Source organism: Mytilus californianus, unplaced genomic scaffold, assembly GCF_021869535.1.
Source record: "Mytilus californianus isolate M0D057914Y unplaced genomic scaffold, xbMytCali1.0.p SCAF_2, whole genome shotgun sequence".
In the NCBI taxonomy this organism is placed as follows: domain Eukaryota; kingdom Metazoa; phylum Mollusca; class Bivalvia; order Mytilida; family Mytilidae; genus Mytilus; species Mytilus californianus.
Genome location: NW_026262668.1, coordinates 46,743,448 through 46,759,842, shown reverse-complemented (window position 1 = coordinate 46,759,842; position 16,395 = coordinate 46,743,448). Strand labels below are relative to the sequence as shown.

Sequence of the window (16,395 nt, the reverse complement as noted above, 5' to 3'; positions counted from 1 at the left end):
ATATAGGTCAAGGTCATAGGTAAATTTGACATTCTAGATTTTGACCTTAGCATTAACTTAAATTAAAAATGATAGGACTTCTTGCATTAGGTTGCAAGCCATATGACCTTGAAAAAGCCAACCAGAATTTTGTGAAAAGGAAGTAACTATTTTTTGTACATATTTAATGTAAAAGTATATAGAACCATATATTTTGGGAATCCGTGTCAAGTAACCTATATGTGTTAGGTAACAAAAGTCCGTTTTCTCCTTGAACAACAGTTTGAAATTTTATTACAAATTTGTCTAACATTTCTTTTATTCAAATATTTACTGTACTGAGGTATATTTTTAATAAGAACGTAAAGTAATTGTAAATATACTATCACATATCACATTAATTTCTGAATTGATTGTTTTTTTACAGATGCAACTTATATGATGTTTTAGTAGTAGAAGGTGCAGCATGGCAGCAGAAGATGTTAAATGGAGAATCTATAGATACAGTTTAATTCTTTAGAGGATAAATAATATAAGTTATAGATTTATAGTTTATAATTTCTTTAATGTTCAAAATATCAGATGAGAATTTGCAAAGTGCCCTCAATATGTCTACGATGATTTAACATTCATAATAAAGAATGTATTGTAAACCTCTTTTTCAATATTCATATTAAAGGAAGTAGATTGTCAATTTAGATATTTACTTATTTACCTGAATTTTTTTATTAAGTAATAAAACAATATGACTTTATTTAGATTGTTTAGATTCAAGTTCAAAATGTATATACATCAGATAGTTTTGGTTTGCCAACAACTTCAATTGTATAGCCAAAAGATCAATTATTGGTTGTAAATAATGCCAGCTCTAACTAAAATCTTAAAATAGAAACTCTTCAAATTTGACAAGTTACCATATTATACATATGAATAAATTAGAATAGTCTGTAAATATTCTGTATTTTCCTTTTTGCATCATCTTTTGAGTAACCAAATCAGAACACCCAATTTGGTGAAATATTTTTTCCTATTATATCTATTATTGCTTTTGTACGATAAACACAAAAATGTATATGCAGTTTTGTTAAATATATCTAAATAAAGAATTAAAAAAAAAATCAATTTCAAATTAACACAAACAAAATTGACTTTAACTTATGGTTTAGTTCATGCACTCTTTAATGTATATCTTAAAAGTTTTGTTGTGGACTAAGCAAATATCAAATTATCATTTCAGAAGTACATTTTCTTGCATGGTATCATCTTCACTAACATTTAACATAGTGGGTTTAGGAGTTACTGAGGTAGTTCTTATTGAGGTGTTTCTTGTTTTTTTCTTTGGAGGAATCAGTGGTTTCTATGTCTTCAGGATATGGTTTTGTCATTCAAAGGGAACTGTCTATGTAATTCTGAAATGATATACATTTGGTATTTTATTGTAATTGAAAAAGAAACAATATTAGTGCATGAACATTTGAACTTTGAATATATAATATTTAAACTTGATAATTTATAATTTTTAAAATCGATTTTGGAAATTTATTGTTTCAAAATTAAATTGTAACTTGTGAACCATAATAAGTGATATTTTTATTTGCAACTTGTAAACCATAAGAGATAGAGACCTAGGGTGTTTTGGTTTGAGGTCTTTGGTCCACTTAAAGAAAATTTAGGGCAAGGTCAAAGGTCAAGGTCATTTTCTAAATTTTTATTTTGGCTTGTTATTTCTTATCAGAGGCCGTATAAGATATTGACAAAATATTTTTCTAAATTGTTATATGCAACATGTCGTAACATATGATTTTTGGTTGAACACGTACGTTGACATAAAATGGGAGTTTTCTCCCCTCTCATATTTAAAACTAGCTGTATGGTGATATTACTCATTAACCATATATAGTAGAGATCTAGGGTCTTTTTATTTGAGGTCCTTACTTTATGACCTTGAAATATAGGTCAAGGTCATAGGTAAATTTGACGTTCTAGATTTTGATCTTAGCACTAACTTTATTTTTATAAATGATAGAGCCATAGGACTTCTTGCATTAGGTTACAAGCCATATGACCTTGAAAAAGTCGACCAGAAGTGACCTTGTTTGAATCGGAAGTAGCTATTTTTTGTACTTATTTAATATAAAAGTATATAGAACCATATATTTTTGGAATCCATGTCAAGTAACCTATCATATTATACCAGAAGTAATATTTTTCAAACTCGAAGTAACAAATTATCTCCTTTATACGGACAAAAGTGTATAGAAACCATATATTTTTAGAATTGGCACTCAGCTATAATCTAAGACTGGAAATGACATTTTAAACTCGATTTTGATATTTTCAGATACAGCCTAAATATGTTACACTCCTAGACAATGAAGATGGTTTCATGGTAGATTGATCACACATCTGGATACGTAGCATGTAGGTATTTGGTATTTTTAATTGTACTTTTAACTATGTTTATATGGTTTGCAGGTAACTAAAATCAGTTTTCCCTTGAACAACAGCTTAAATTAGATTTGATCTTTTATTTAAATTTACACTCTTATGAAGATTATTTTAATGATAATGTATAGAAATTGTTTATATACTTGTCTTCAAATTAGGATTTGTCATAAAAAATGCATCATATTAATTTTGAATTAATTTCAACAATCAATATTCTCTATTTTTTTTTGTTTTGTTACAGATAGCCTAAATATGTAAGACTCCTATACCATGAAAGATGCTTGCATTGCAGATGCGCATTAGGATTAGACACATGTAGGTATTTGGTCATTATAGTTTTTTTGTAGAGCCTGCAACTTTTGTCGCAGAAAGCTCGACATAGGGATAGCGATCCGGCGGCGTTAGCTAACTTCTTAAAAGCTTTATATTTTAGAAGATGGAAGACCTGGATGCTTCATACTTTGTATATGGATGCCTCATGTTACGAAGTTTCCGTCAGTCACATGTCCAATGTCCTTGACCTCATTTTCATGGTTCAGTGACTACTTGAAAAAAAAAGTTCAGATTTTTTGTAATGTTAAATTCTCTCTTATTATAAGTAATAGGATAACTATATTTGGTATGTGCGTACCTTGCAAGGTCCTCATGCCCGTCAGACAGTTTTCACTTGACCTCGACCTCATTTCATGGATCAGTGAACAAGGTTAAGTTTTCGTGGTCAAGTCCATATCTCAGATACTATAAGCAATAGGTCTAGTATATTCGGTGTATGGAAGGACTGTAAGGTGTACATGTCCAACTGGCAGGTGTCATCTGACCTTGACCTCATTTTCATGGTTCAGTGGTTATAGTTAAGTTTTTGTGTTTTGGTCTGTTTTTCTTATACTGTATGCAATAGGTCTACTATATTTGGTGTATGGAATGATTGTAAGGTGTACATGTCTAGCTGGCAGGTGTCATCTGACCTTGACCTCATTTTCATGGTTCAGTGGTCAAAGTTAAGTTTTTGAGTTTTGGTCTTTCTTTCTAATACTGCATGCAATAGGTCAGCTATATTTGGTGTATGGAATGATTGTAAGGTGTACATGTCTAGCTGGCAGGTGTCATCTTACCTTGACCTCATTTTCATGGTTCAGTGGTCAAAGTTAAGTTTTTGAGTTTTGGTCTTTTTTTCTAATACTATATGCAATAGTTCAACTATATTTGGTGTATGGAAATATTTTATGATCTATATGTCAGTCACGCAGGTTTTATTTGACCTTGACCTCATTTTCAAGGTTCATTGCTCAGTGTTAAGTTTTTGTGTTTTGGTCTGTTTTTCTTAAAATATAAGCAATAGGTCAACTATATTTGTTGTATGGAAGAATTGTTAGCTGTACATGCCTGCCTAGCATGGTTCATCTGACCTTGACCTCATTTTCATGGTTCATTGGTCAATGTTTAGTTTACTTGGTTAATGTTAAGTTTATGTGACAGTTGTAATACAGCTTTATATTTAGGACTATCAACATAATATCAATGATTAGTAAAGAAGGCGAGACATTTCAGCGTGTGCACTCTTGTCTTAAAACTATATCTATATTTGTTAGGTAATAAAAATGAGTTTTTTTTTCCCCTGAAAACCAACAGATTGAAGTTTTATATCAAATTGGGCTAAAATTTCTTTCATTCAAATTTATACTCTGATGCTGGAAGGGTCCACGGTGGCCAAGTGGTCTAAGTAGTTGCTACTGTAATCACTAGCCAGTCAACACTTGAGGTTGTGAGTTCGAACCCCATTCGTGCGGGTGCACTCGACTCCAATCTTAATTGACTAGGACTGTCAGTTTTCCTATCGAAGGTCGGTGGTTTTCTCCGGGGCACTCCGGCTTCCTCCCCCAATAAAAACTGGCCGCCACGAAATAGCCCAAAAGTGGCGTTAAAACACCAAAAAATCAAATCAAATCTAATGCTGAATATTTTAATTAGAATGTATAGTAATTGTTTTTATACTTTTCTCTAATTTGGGATTTAACATAAAACATGCATCATATTATTTTCTGAATTGATTGCAACAGCAAAAAGTCTGGATTTAAAGCGGAAATTTAATTTATAATTTTTGTTTTTGTTACAGATTATACAGCCTAAATATGTAACACTCCTATACCATGAAAGATGCTGTCATTGTAGATAGCACATTAGGATGTTGCACATGTAGGTATTTGGTCATTACAATTTTTCTTAAAACTATGTTTATGTTTGTTAGGTAATAAAAATCCGTTTTTTTTTTCCTGAACAGTTTAACAAAAAGATGCTTTATGTTAAAATGGGTCTCGTAAAAGCAGACCTTTGCAGAGAGCAAACTTTAGATTTTGATATAACATTGATGAATTTAATGGGCGCTAATCTTGTGAAAACATATTCCCCAACAGAGCTGATTACATAGTATGATGAAAACTTGTGTTTATGGTAAAATGTATTTAGTTTTTTGCCTGGCTCTGTTTCATTATCAACCAATTTGAAACTTTATTACAAATTGGTCTAAAAATATTTTCTTCAAATTTATACTCTAATGAAATATATTCTTGATGGAATGTATAGTAATTATAAATATTCTTGTCCAACATGCAAAAGATTAAATTCTGAAAAAATTGCAACAGCAAATAGACTCTAAAGCTGATATTAAGTTATAGTTTTTGTTAAAGATACAGCCTCAATATGTTGAACTCCTAGACAGAGAAGGTGGATTCATGGCAGATAAGTAGAGTCAACATGTAAGTATTTGGTCATTACAATTGTACTTAAAACTATGTTAATATTTGGAAGTCAATAAAAATCTGTTTTCACTGAAACAGTAGCTTAAAATTTTATTACAAATTGGTCTAAAATATCTTTTATTCGAATTTCAAATGTGGTACATCTTAATAAGAATGAAAGAGTAATTGTAAATTAATTGTTCGTAATTTAAGATTTGACATAAAACGTGAATCACATTAATTTTTTAATTTTTTCAACAGCCATTAAATATTCTCTAAAGCTGATGTTAATTCAATTTTTTTCTTTTGTAAAAGATACAGCCCAGATATGTTCCACTCCCACACATTCAAGATGGTTTCGTGGTAGATGGCACATGAGGATGTTTAACATGTAAGTATTTAGTCATTACAATTGTACTTTAGACTATGTTTATATGTGTTGGGTAATAAATATTAGTTTTCCCTGGAACAACAGCTTAAATAAAATTTTATTTCAAATTCGTTTACATATTTTTTTTGTTCAAATGTATAATCAAGTGAATTAATTTTTAACATGAATGCGTAGTAATTGTAAATATACTTGAGTCCAATTTAGGATTTGACATAAAATATGAGTGACATTTATTTATAATTGATTGCAACAGCCAATAGTCTCTATTTGAAGCTGATAAGGTCTTTCCACTTTTTCATTGAAAGACCTAATTAATGCTTTTGTTATTTTTTTTCTTCGTTGTTTGGTTGTTTAGCAAGATATCGCTTAGATATTTGGTATATGATATCAAACAGTTTATACGCTTTTGAAACTGACACCGCTTAACCGAATACTTTTCTATGTAAGAGTTCTCCCCGAACACTGTTTTCTTGTTATTTGTTATTCTTCGCAACCTTAGAAGAAACCGACTAATTAATTTTTGCAAATTACTCGTTATATCCTCTGGATACGTTGAGTTTCATTTTGACCTAAGCGTTATGAAGACTCCATATGAGAGTTATTCCCCCTTATGTATTTGAAATAAGTGATATGTATTTGTAACTTGTAAACCATAAGTGATAGAGACCTAGGGTGTTTTGGTTTGAGGTCCTTGGTCCACTTAAAGAAAGTTTAGGTCAAGGTGAAAGGTCAAGGTCATCTACATTTTTATTTTGGCTTATACGACCTCAAAAAATTTTTGCAGTGATATATTGGTATGACTTTGGCGTTTTCATCGTCCGAAGACACATTGATTTTTGCACAATAACTTTAGTTTAAGAATTAGGAATTACGGGCCTAAACGGGGGCAAAAAACAAGCATTTTTCTAGTTTCAAGACAATAACTTGTGTGTAAGTGTATGAATCTTTATGAAATTGTACTCCAAGGCTCCATATCACAAAGGAAAAGCTGGGTTTGAGTTTTGGGGTAATTGCCGTAAATGTTTAGGAATTTGGGGCCACAAAGGGGCCAAAAACAAGCATTTTTCTAGTTTCAAGACAATAACTTGTAAGTGTATGGATCTTTATGAAAAATTTTTGCAGTTGTATATTGGTATGACGTTGGCGATTCATCGTCTGAAGACACATTGGTTTTTGCACAATAACTTTAGTTTAAGAATTAGGAATTGTCGGCCTAAACAGGGGCAAAAAACAAGCATTTTTCTAGTTTCATGACAATAACTTGTGTGTAAGTGTATGGATCTTTATGAAATTGTACTACAAGGCTCCATATCACAAAGGGAAAGCTGGGTTTGAGTTTTGGGGTAATTGCCGTAAACGTTTAGGAATTTGGGGCCAAAAAACAAGCTTTTTTTCTAGTTTCCCGACAATAACTTGTGTTCAAGTGTATGGATCTCTCTGAAATTGTACTGCAAGGTACCATTCCACAAAGGGAAGGCTGGGATTAAGTTTGGGGTGATGAATCAAAAAGGGGTTCAAAAAATTTTGGGGGGGATTTTTTTTCGGTCCAAAATTAAACTTAGTTTGATTTTTAACAAAAATTGAATTCTTGGGGTTCTTTGATATGCTGAATCTAAACATGTATTTAGATTTTTTATTTTTATTTGTGGGCTGCCAAACCTAACCGTGTATTTAGATTTTTAGTATTGGGTCCTGTTTTTTAAATTGGTCTACATTAAGGTCCAAAGGGTCCAAAATTAAACTTTGTTTGATTTCATCAAAAATTGAATTCTTTGGATTCTTTGATATGCTGCATTTAACCATGTATTTAGATTTGGATATTAGACCATAATAGGTAAATTAACAATTTTTAAGTTCTTGAAGACCACATTCATTCTGTGTCAGAAACCTATGCTGTGTCAAATATTTAATCACAATTCAAATTCAGAGCTGTATCAAGCTTGAATGTTGTGTTTATTATACTTGCCCCAACTGTTCAGGGTTCGACCTCTGCGGTCGTATCAAGCTGCATCCAGTGGAGCATTTTATTATTTCTTATCAGACGCCGTACAGGATATTGACAAAATATTTTTACTAAATTGTTATATGCAACATGTCGTATTTTTGGTTGAACACGTACGTTGACATAAAATGGGAGTTTTCTCCCCTCTCATATTTAAAACTAGCTGTATGGTGATATTACTCATTAACCATATATAGTAGAGATCTAGTGTCTTTTGATTTGAGGTCCTTACTTTATGACCTTGAAATATAGGTCAAGGTCATAGGTAAATTTGACATTCTAGATTTTGACCTTAGCATTAACTTTATTTTTATAAATGATAGGACTTCTTGCATTAGGTTGCAAGCCATATGACCTTGAAAAAGCCAACCAGAATTGTGTGAAAAGGAAGTAACTATTTTTTGTACATATTTAATGTAAAAGTATATAGAACCATATATTTTGGGAATCCGTGTCAAGTAACCTATATGTGTTGGGTAACAAAAGTCAGTTTTCCCCTTGAACAACAGTTTGAAATTTTATTACAAATTTGTCTAACATTTCTTTTATTCAAATATTTACTGTACTGAGGTATATTTTTAATAAGAACGTAAAGTAATTGTAAATATACTATCACATATCACATTAATTTCTGAATTGATTGTTTTTTTACAGATGCAACTTTATATGATGTTTTAGTAGTAGAAGGTGCAGCATGGCAGCAGAAGATGTTAAATGGAGAATCTATAGATACAGTTTAATTCTTTAGAGGATAAATAATATAAGTTATAGATTTATAGTTTATAATTTCTTTAATGTTCAAAATATCAGATGAGAATTTGCAAAGTGCCCTCAATATGTCTACGATGATTTAACATTCATAATAAAGAATGTATTGTAAACCTCTTTTTCAATATTTATATTAAAGGAAGTAGATTGTCAATTTAGATATTTACTTATTTACCTGAATTTTTTATTAAGTAATTGGAACAATATGACTTTATTTAGATTGTTTAGATTCAAGTTCAAAATGTATATACATCAGATAGTTTTGGTTTGCCAACAACTTCAATTGTATAGCCAAAAGATCAGTTATTGGTTGTAAATAATGCCAGCTCTAACTAAAATCTTAAAATAGAAACTCTTCAAATTTGACAAGTTACCATATTATACATATGAATAAATTAGAATAGTCTGTAAATATTCTGTATTTTCCTTTTTGCATCATCTTTTGAGTAACCAAATCAGAACACCCAATTTGGTGAAATATTTTTTCCTATTATATCTATTATTGCTTTTGTACGATAAACACAAAAATGTATATGCAGTTTTGTTAAATATATCTAAATAAAGAATTAAAAAAAAAATCAATATCAAATTAACACAAACAAAATTGACTTTAACTTATGGTTTAGTTCATGCACTCTTTAATGTATATCTTAAAAGTTTTGTTGTGGACTAAGCAAATATCAAATTATCATTTCAGAAGTACATTTTCTTGCATGGTATCATCTTCACTAACATTTAACATAGTGGGTTTAGGAGTTACTGAGGTAGTTCTTATTGAGGTGTTTCTTGTTTTTTTTCTTTGGAGGAATCAGTGGTTTCTATGTCTTCAGGATATGGTTTTGTCATTCAAAGGGAACTGTCTATGTAATTCTGAAATGATATACATTTGGTATTTTATTGTAATTGAAAAAGAAACAATATTAGTGCATGAACATTTGAACTTTGAATATATAATATTTAAACTTGATAATTTATAATTTTTAAAATCGATTTTGGAAATTTATTGTTTCAAAATTAAATTGTAACTTGTGAACCATAATAAGTGATATTTTTATTTGCAACTTGTAAACCATAAGTGATAGAGACCTATGGTGTTTTGGTTTGAGGTCTTTGGTCCACTTAAAGAAAATTTAGGGCAAGGTCAAAGGTCCAGGTCATTTTCTAAATTTTAATTTTGGCTTGTTATTTCTTATTATCGGAGGCCGTATAAGATATTGACAAAATATTTTTCTAAATTGTTATATGCAACATGTCGTAACATATGATTTTTGGTTGAACATGTACGTTGACATAAAATGGGAGTTTTCTCCCCTCTCATATTTAAAACTAGCTGTATGGTGATATTACTCATTAACCATATATAGTAGAGATCTAGGGTCTTTTTATTTGAGGTCCTTACTTTATGACCTTGAAATATAGGTCAAGGTCATAGGTAAATTTGACGTTCTAGATTTTGACCTTAGCACTAACTTTATTTTTATAAATGATAGAGCCATAGGACTTCTTGCATTAGGTTACAAGCCATATGACCTTGAAAAAGTCGACCAGAAGTGACCATGTCTGAATCGGAAGTAGTTATTTTTTGTACTTATTTAATGTAAAAGTATATAGAACCATATATTTTTGGAATCCATGTCAAGTAACCTATCATATTATACCAGAAGTAATATTTTTCAAACTCGAAGTAACAAATTATCTCCTTTATACGGACAAAAGTGTATAGAAACCATATATTTTTAGAATTGGCACTCAGCTATAATCTAAGACTGGAAATGACATTTTAAACTCGATTTTGATATTTTTAGATACAGCCTAAATATGTTACACTCCTAGACAATGAAGATGGTTTCATGGTAGATTGATCACACATCTGGATACGTAGCATGTAGGTATTTGGTATTTTTAATTGTACTTTTAACTATGTTTATATGGTTTGCAGGTAACAAAAATCAGTTTTCCCTTGAACAACAGCTTAAATTAGATTTGATCTTTTATTCAAATTTATACTCTTATGAAGATTATTTTAATGATAATGTATAGAAATTGTTTATATACTTGTCTTCAAATTAGGATTTGTCATAAAAAATGCATCATATTAATTTTGAATTAATTTCAACAATCAATATTCTCTATTTTTTTTTGTTTTGTTACAGATAGCCTAAATATGTAAGACTCCTATACCATGAAAGATGCTTGCATTGCAGATGCACATTAGGATTAGTCACATGTAGGTGTTTGGTCATTATAGTTTTTTCTTAAAACTATATCTATATTTGTTAGGTAATAAAAATCATTTTTTTTTCCCCTGAAAACCAACAGATTGAAGTTTTATAACAAATTGGGCTAAAATTTCTTTCATTCAAATTTATACTCTAATGCTGGAAGGGTCCACGGTGGCCAAGTGGTTTAAGTAGTTGCTACTGTAATCACTAGCCAGTCAACACTTGAGGTTGTGAGTTCGAACCCCATTCGTGCGGGTGCACTCGACTCCAATCTTAATTGACTAGGACTGTCAGTTTTCCTATCGAAGGTCGGTGGTTTTCTCCGGGCACTCCGGCTTCCTCCCCCAATAAAAACTGGCCGCCACGAAATAGCCCAAAAGTGGCGTTAAAACACCAAAATATCAAATCAAATCTAATGCTGAATATTTTAATTAGAATGTATAGTAATTGTTTTTATACTTTTCTCTAATTTGGGATTTAACATAAAACATGCATCATATTATTTTCTGAATTGATTGCAACAGCAAAAAGTCTGGATTTAAAGCGGAAATTTAATTTATAATTTTTGTTTTTGTTACAGATTATACAGCCTAAATATGTAACACTCCTATACCGTGAAAGATGCTGTCATTGTAGATAGCACATTAGGATGTTGCACATTTAGGTATTTGGTCATTACAATTTTTCTTAAAACTATGTTTATGTTTGTTAGGTAATAAAAATCCGGTTTTTTTTTCCTGAACAGTTTAACAAAAAGATGCTTTATGTTAAAATGGGTCTCGTAAAAGCAGACCTTTGCAGAGAGCAAACTTTAGATTTTGATATAACATTGATGAATTTAATGGGCGCTAATCTTGTGAAAACATATTCCCCAACAGAGCTGATTACATAGTATGATGAAAACTTGTGTTTATGGTAAAATGTATTTAGTTTTTTGCCTGGCTCTGTTTCATTATCAACCAATTTGAAACTTTATTACAAATTGGTCTAAAAATATTTTCTTCAAATTTATACTCTAATGAAATATATTCTTGATGGAATGTATAGTAATTATAAATATTCTTGTCCAACATGCAAAAGATTAAATTCTGAAAAAATTGCAACAGCAAATAGACTCTAAAGCTGATATTAAGTTATAGTTTTTGTTAAAGATACAGCCTCAATATGTTGAACTCCTAGACAGAGAAGATGGATTCATGGCAGATAAGTAGAGTCAACATGTAAGTATTTGGTCATTACAATTGTACTTAAAACTATGTTAATATTTGGAAGTCAATAAAAATCTGTTTTCACTGAAACAGTAGCTTAAAATTTTATTACAAATTGGTCTAAAATATCTTTTATTCGAATTTCAAATGTGGTACATCTTAATAAGAATGAAAGAGTAATTGTAAATTAATTGTTCGTAATTTAAGATTTGACATAAAACGTGAATCACATTAATTTTTTAATTTTTTCAACAGCCATTAAATATTCTCTAAAGCTGATGTTAATTCAATTTTTTTCTTTTGTAAAAGATACAGCCCAGATATGTTCCACTCCCACACATTCAAGATGGTTTCGTGGTAGATGGCACATGAGGATGTTTAACATGTAAGTATTTAGTCATTACAATTGTACTTTAGACTATGTTTATATGTGTTGGGTAATAAATATTAGTTTTCCCTGGAACAACAGCTTAAATAAAATTTTATTTCAAATTCGTTTACATATTTTTTTTGTTCAAATGTATAATCAAGTGAATTAATTTTTAACATGAATGCGTAGTAATTGTAAATATACTTGAGTCCAATTTAGGATTTGACATAAAATATGAGTGACATTTATTTATAATTGATTGCAACAGCCAATAGTCTCTATTTGAAGCTGATAAGGTCTTTCCACTTTTTCATTGAAAGACCTAATTAATGCTTTTGTTATTTTTTTTCTTCGTTGTTTGGTTGTTTAGCAAGATATCGCTTAGATATTTGGTATATGATATCAAACAGTTTATACGCTTTTGAAACTGACACCGCTTAACCGAATACTTTTCTATGTAACAGTTCCCCCCGAACACTGTTTTCTTGTTATTTGTTATTCTTCGCAACCTTAGAAGAAACCGACTAATTAATTTTTGCAAATTACTCGTTATATCCTCTGGATACGTTGCGTTTCATTCTGACCTAAGCGTTATGAAGACTCCATATGAGAGTTATTCCCCCTTATGTATTTGAAATAAGTGATATGTATTTGTAACTTGAGAACCATAAGTGATAGAGACCTAGGGTGTTTTGGTTTGAGGTCCTTGGTCCACTTAAAGAAAGTTTAGGTCAAGGTGAAAGGTCAAGGTCATCTAAATTTTTATTTTGGCTTATACGACCTCAAAAAATTTTTGCAGTCATATATTGGTATGACTTTGGCGTTTTCATCGTCCGAAGACACATTGGTTTTTGCACAATAACTTTAGTTTAAGAATTAGGAATAATTGGCCTAAAAAGGGGCAAAAAACAAGCATTTTTCTAGTTTCATGACAATAACTTGTGTGTAAGTGTATGGATCTTTCTGAAATTGTACTACAAGGTTCCATATCACAAAGGGAAAGCTGGAATATAGTTTTGGGGTAATTGCCCAAAACGTTTAGGAATAAGGGGCCAAAAATGAGCATTTTTCTAGTTTCAAGACAATAACTTGTGTTCAAGTGTATGGATCTCTCTGAAATTGTACTGCAAGATACCATACCACATGGGAAAGGCTGGGATTAATATTGGAGGTAATTTTAGGAAAAAGGGGCAAAAAACAAGCATTTTTCTAGTTTCAAGACAATAACTTGTGTGTAAGTGTATGAATCTTTATGAAATTGTACTACAAGGCTCCATATCACAAAGGAAAAGCTGGGTTTGAGTTTTGAGGTAATTGCCGTAAATGTTTAGGAATTTGGGGCCAAAAAACAAGCTTTTTTTCTAGTTTCCCGACAATAACTTGTGTTCAAGTGTATGGATCTCTCTGAAATTGTACTGCAAGGTACCATTCCACAAAGGGAAGGCTGGGATTAAGTTTGGGGTGATGAATCAAAAAGGGGTTCAAAAAATTTTGGGGGGGATTTTTTTTCGGTCCAAAATTAAACTTAGTTTGATTTTTAACAAAAATTGAATTCTTGGGGTTCTTTGATATGCTGAATCTAAACATGTATTTAGATTTTTTATTTTTATTTGTGGGCTGCCAAATCTAACAGTGTATTTAGATTTTTAGTATTGGGTCCTGTTTTTTAAATTGGTCTACATTAAGGTCCAAAGGGTCCAAAATTAAACTTTGTTTGATTTCATCAAAAATTGAATTCTTTGGATTCTTTGATATGCTGCATTTAACCATGTATTTAGATTTGGATATTAGACCATAATAGGTAAATTAACAATTTTTAAGTTCTTGAAGACCACATTCATTCTGTGTCAGAAACCTATGCTGTGTCAAATATTTAATCACAATTCAAATTCAGAGCTGTATCAAGCTTGAATGTTGTGTTTATTATACTTGCCCCAACTGTTCAGGGTTCGACCTCTGCGGTCGTATCAAGCTGCATCCAGTGGAGCATTTTATTATTTCTTATCAGACGCCGTACAGGATATTGACAAAATATTTTTACTAAATTGTTATATGCAACATGTCGTATTTTTGGTTGAACACGTACGTTGACATAAAATGGGAGTTTTCTCCCCTCTCATATTTAAAACTAGCTGTATGGTGATATTACTCATTAACCATATATAGTAGAGATCTAGTGTCTTTTGATTTGAGGTCCTTACTTTATGACCTTGAAATATAGGTCAAGGTCATAGGTAAATTTGACATTCTAGATTTTGACCTTAGCATTAACTTTATTTTTATAAATGATAGGACTTCTTGCATTAGGTTGCAAGCCATATGACCTTGAAAAAGCCAACCAGAATTGTGTGAAAAGGAAGTAACTATTTTTTGTACATATTTAATGTAAAAGTATATAGAACCATATATTTTGGGAATCCGTGTCAAGTAACCTATATGTGTTGGGTAACAAAAGTCAGTTTTCCCCTTGAACAACAGTTTGAAATTTTATTACAAATTTGTCTAACATTTCTTTTATTCAAATATTTACTGTACTGAGGTATATTTTTAATAAGAACGTAAAGTAATTGTAAATATACTATCACATATCACATTAATTTCTGAATTGATTGTTTTTTTACAGATGCAACTTTATATGATGTTTTAGTAGTAGAAGGTGCAGCATGGCAGCAGAAGATGTTAAATGGAGAATCTATAGATACAGTTTAATTCTTTAGAGGATAAATAATATAAGTTATAGATTTATAGTTTATAATTTCTTTAATGTTCAAAATATCAGATGAGAATTTGCAAAGTGCCCTCAATATGTCTACGATGATTTAACATTCATAATAAAGAATGTATTGTAAACCTCTTTTTCAATATTTATATTAAAGGAAGTAGATTGTCAATTTAGATATTTACTTATTTACCTGAATTTTTTATTAAGTAATTGGAACAATATGACTTTATTTAGATTGTTTAGATTCAAGTTCAAAATGTATATACATCAGATAGTTTTGGTTTGCCAACAACTTCAATTGTATAGCCAAAAGATCAGTTATTGGTTGTAAATAATGCCAGCTCTAACTAAAATCTTAAAATAGAAACTCTTCAAATTTGACAAGTTACCATATTATACATATGAATAAATTAGAATAGTCTGTAAATATTCTGTATTTTCCTTTTTGCATCATCTTTTGAGTAACCAAATCAGAACACCCAATTTGGTGAAATATTTTTTCCTATTATATCTATTATTGCTTTTGTACGATAAACACAAAAATGTATATGCAGTTTTGTTAAATATATCTAAATAAAGAATTAAAAAAAAAATCAATATCAAATTAACACAAACAAAATTGACTTTAACTTATGGTTTAGTTCATGCACTCTTTAATGTATATCTTAAAAGTTTTGTTGTGGACTAAGCAAATATCAAATTATCATTTCAGAAGTACATTTTCTTGCATGGTATCATCTTCACTAACATTTAACATAGTGGGTTTAGGAGTTACTGAGGTAGTTCTTATTGAGGTGTTTCTTGTTTTTTTTCTTTGGAGGAATCAGTGGTTTCTATGTCTTCAGGATATGGTTTTGTCATTCAAAGGGAACTGTCTATGTAATTCTGAAATGATATACATTTGGTATTTTATTGTAATTGAAAAAGAAACAATATTAGTGCATGAACATTTGAACTTTGAATATATAATATTTAAACTTGATAATTTATAATTTTTAAAATCGATTTTGGAAATTTATTGTTTCAAAATTAAATTGTAACTTGTGAACCATAATAAGTGATATTTTTATTTGCAACTTGTAAACCATAAGTGATAGAGACCTAGGGTGTTTTGGTTTGAGGTCTTTGGTCCACTTAAAGAAAATTTAGGGCAAGGTCAAAGGTCCAGGTCATTTTCTAAATTTTAATTTTGAAGGAGGCCGTATAAGATATTGACAAAATATTTTTCTAAATTGTTATATGCAACATGTCGTAACATATGATTTTTGGTTGAACATGTACGTTGACATAAAATGGGAGTTTTCTCCCCTCTCATATTTAAAACTAGCTGTATGGTGATATTACTCATTAACCATATATAGTAGAGATCTAGGGTCTTTTTATTTGAGGTCCTTACTTTATGACCTTGAAATATAGGTCAAGGTCATAGGTAAATTTGACGTTCTAGATTTTGACCTTAGCACTAACTTTATTTTTATAAATGATAGAGCCATAGGACTTCTTGCATTAGGTTACAAGCCATATGACCTTGAAAAAGTCGACCAGAAGTG

At 30.4% G+C, this 16,395-nt stretch overlaps 1 long non-coding RNA gene across 3 annotated transcripts in view; it reads left to right on the top strand.

Annotated features, from left to right (window-relative positions):
* The window catches only part of LOC127729892 (uncharacterized), a 73,716-nt gene that overhangs the window by 39,466 nt on the left and 17,855 nt on the right, over positions 1–16,395 (top strand). Inside the window, exon 9 of one of the 3 annotated variants that reach the window (XR_007994883.1) lies at positions 407–2,400. This is a non-coding gene — a long non-coding RNA (uncharacterized LOC127729892). Of the gene's footprint in view, positions 1–406; positions 2,401–10,128; positions 10,209–14,744; positions 16,008–16,395 lie in introns of those variants that run through there. The other 2 variants (XR_007994886.1, XR_007994884.1) reach the window with 2 other exon arrangements.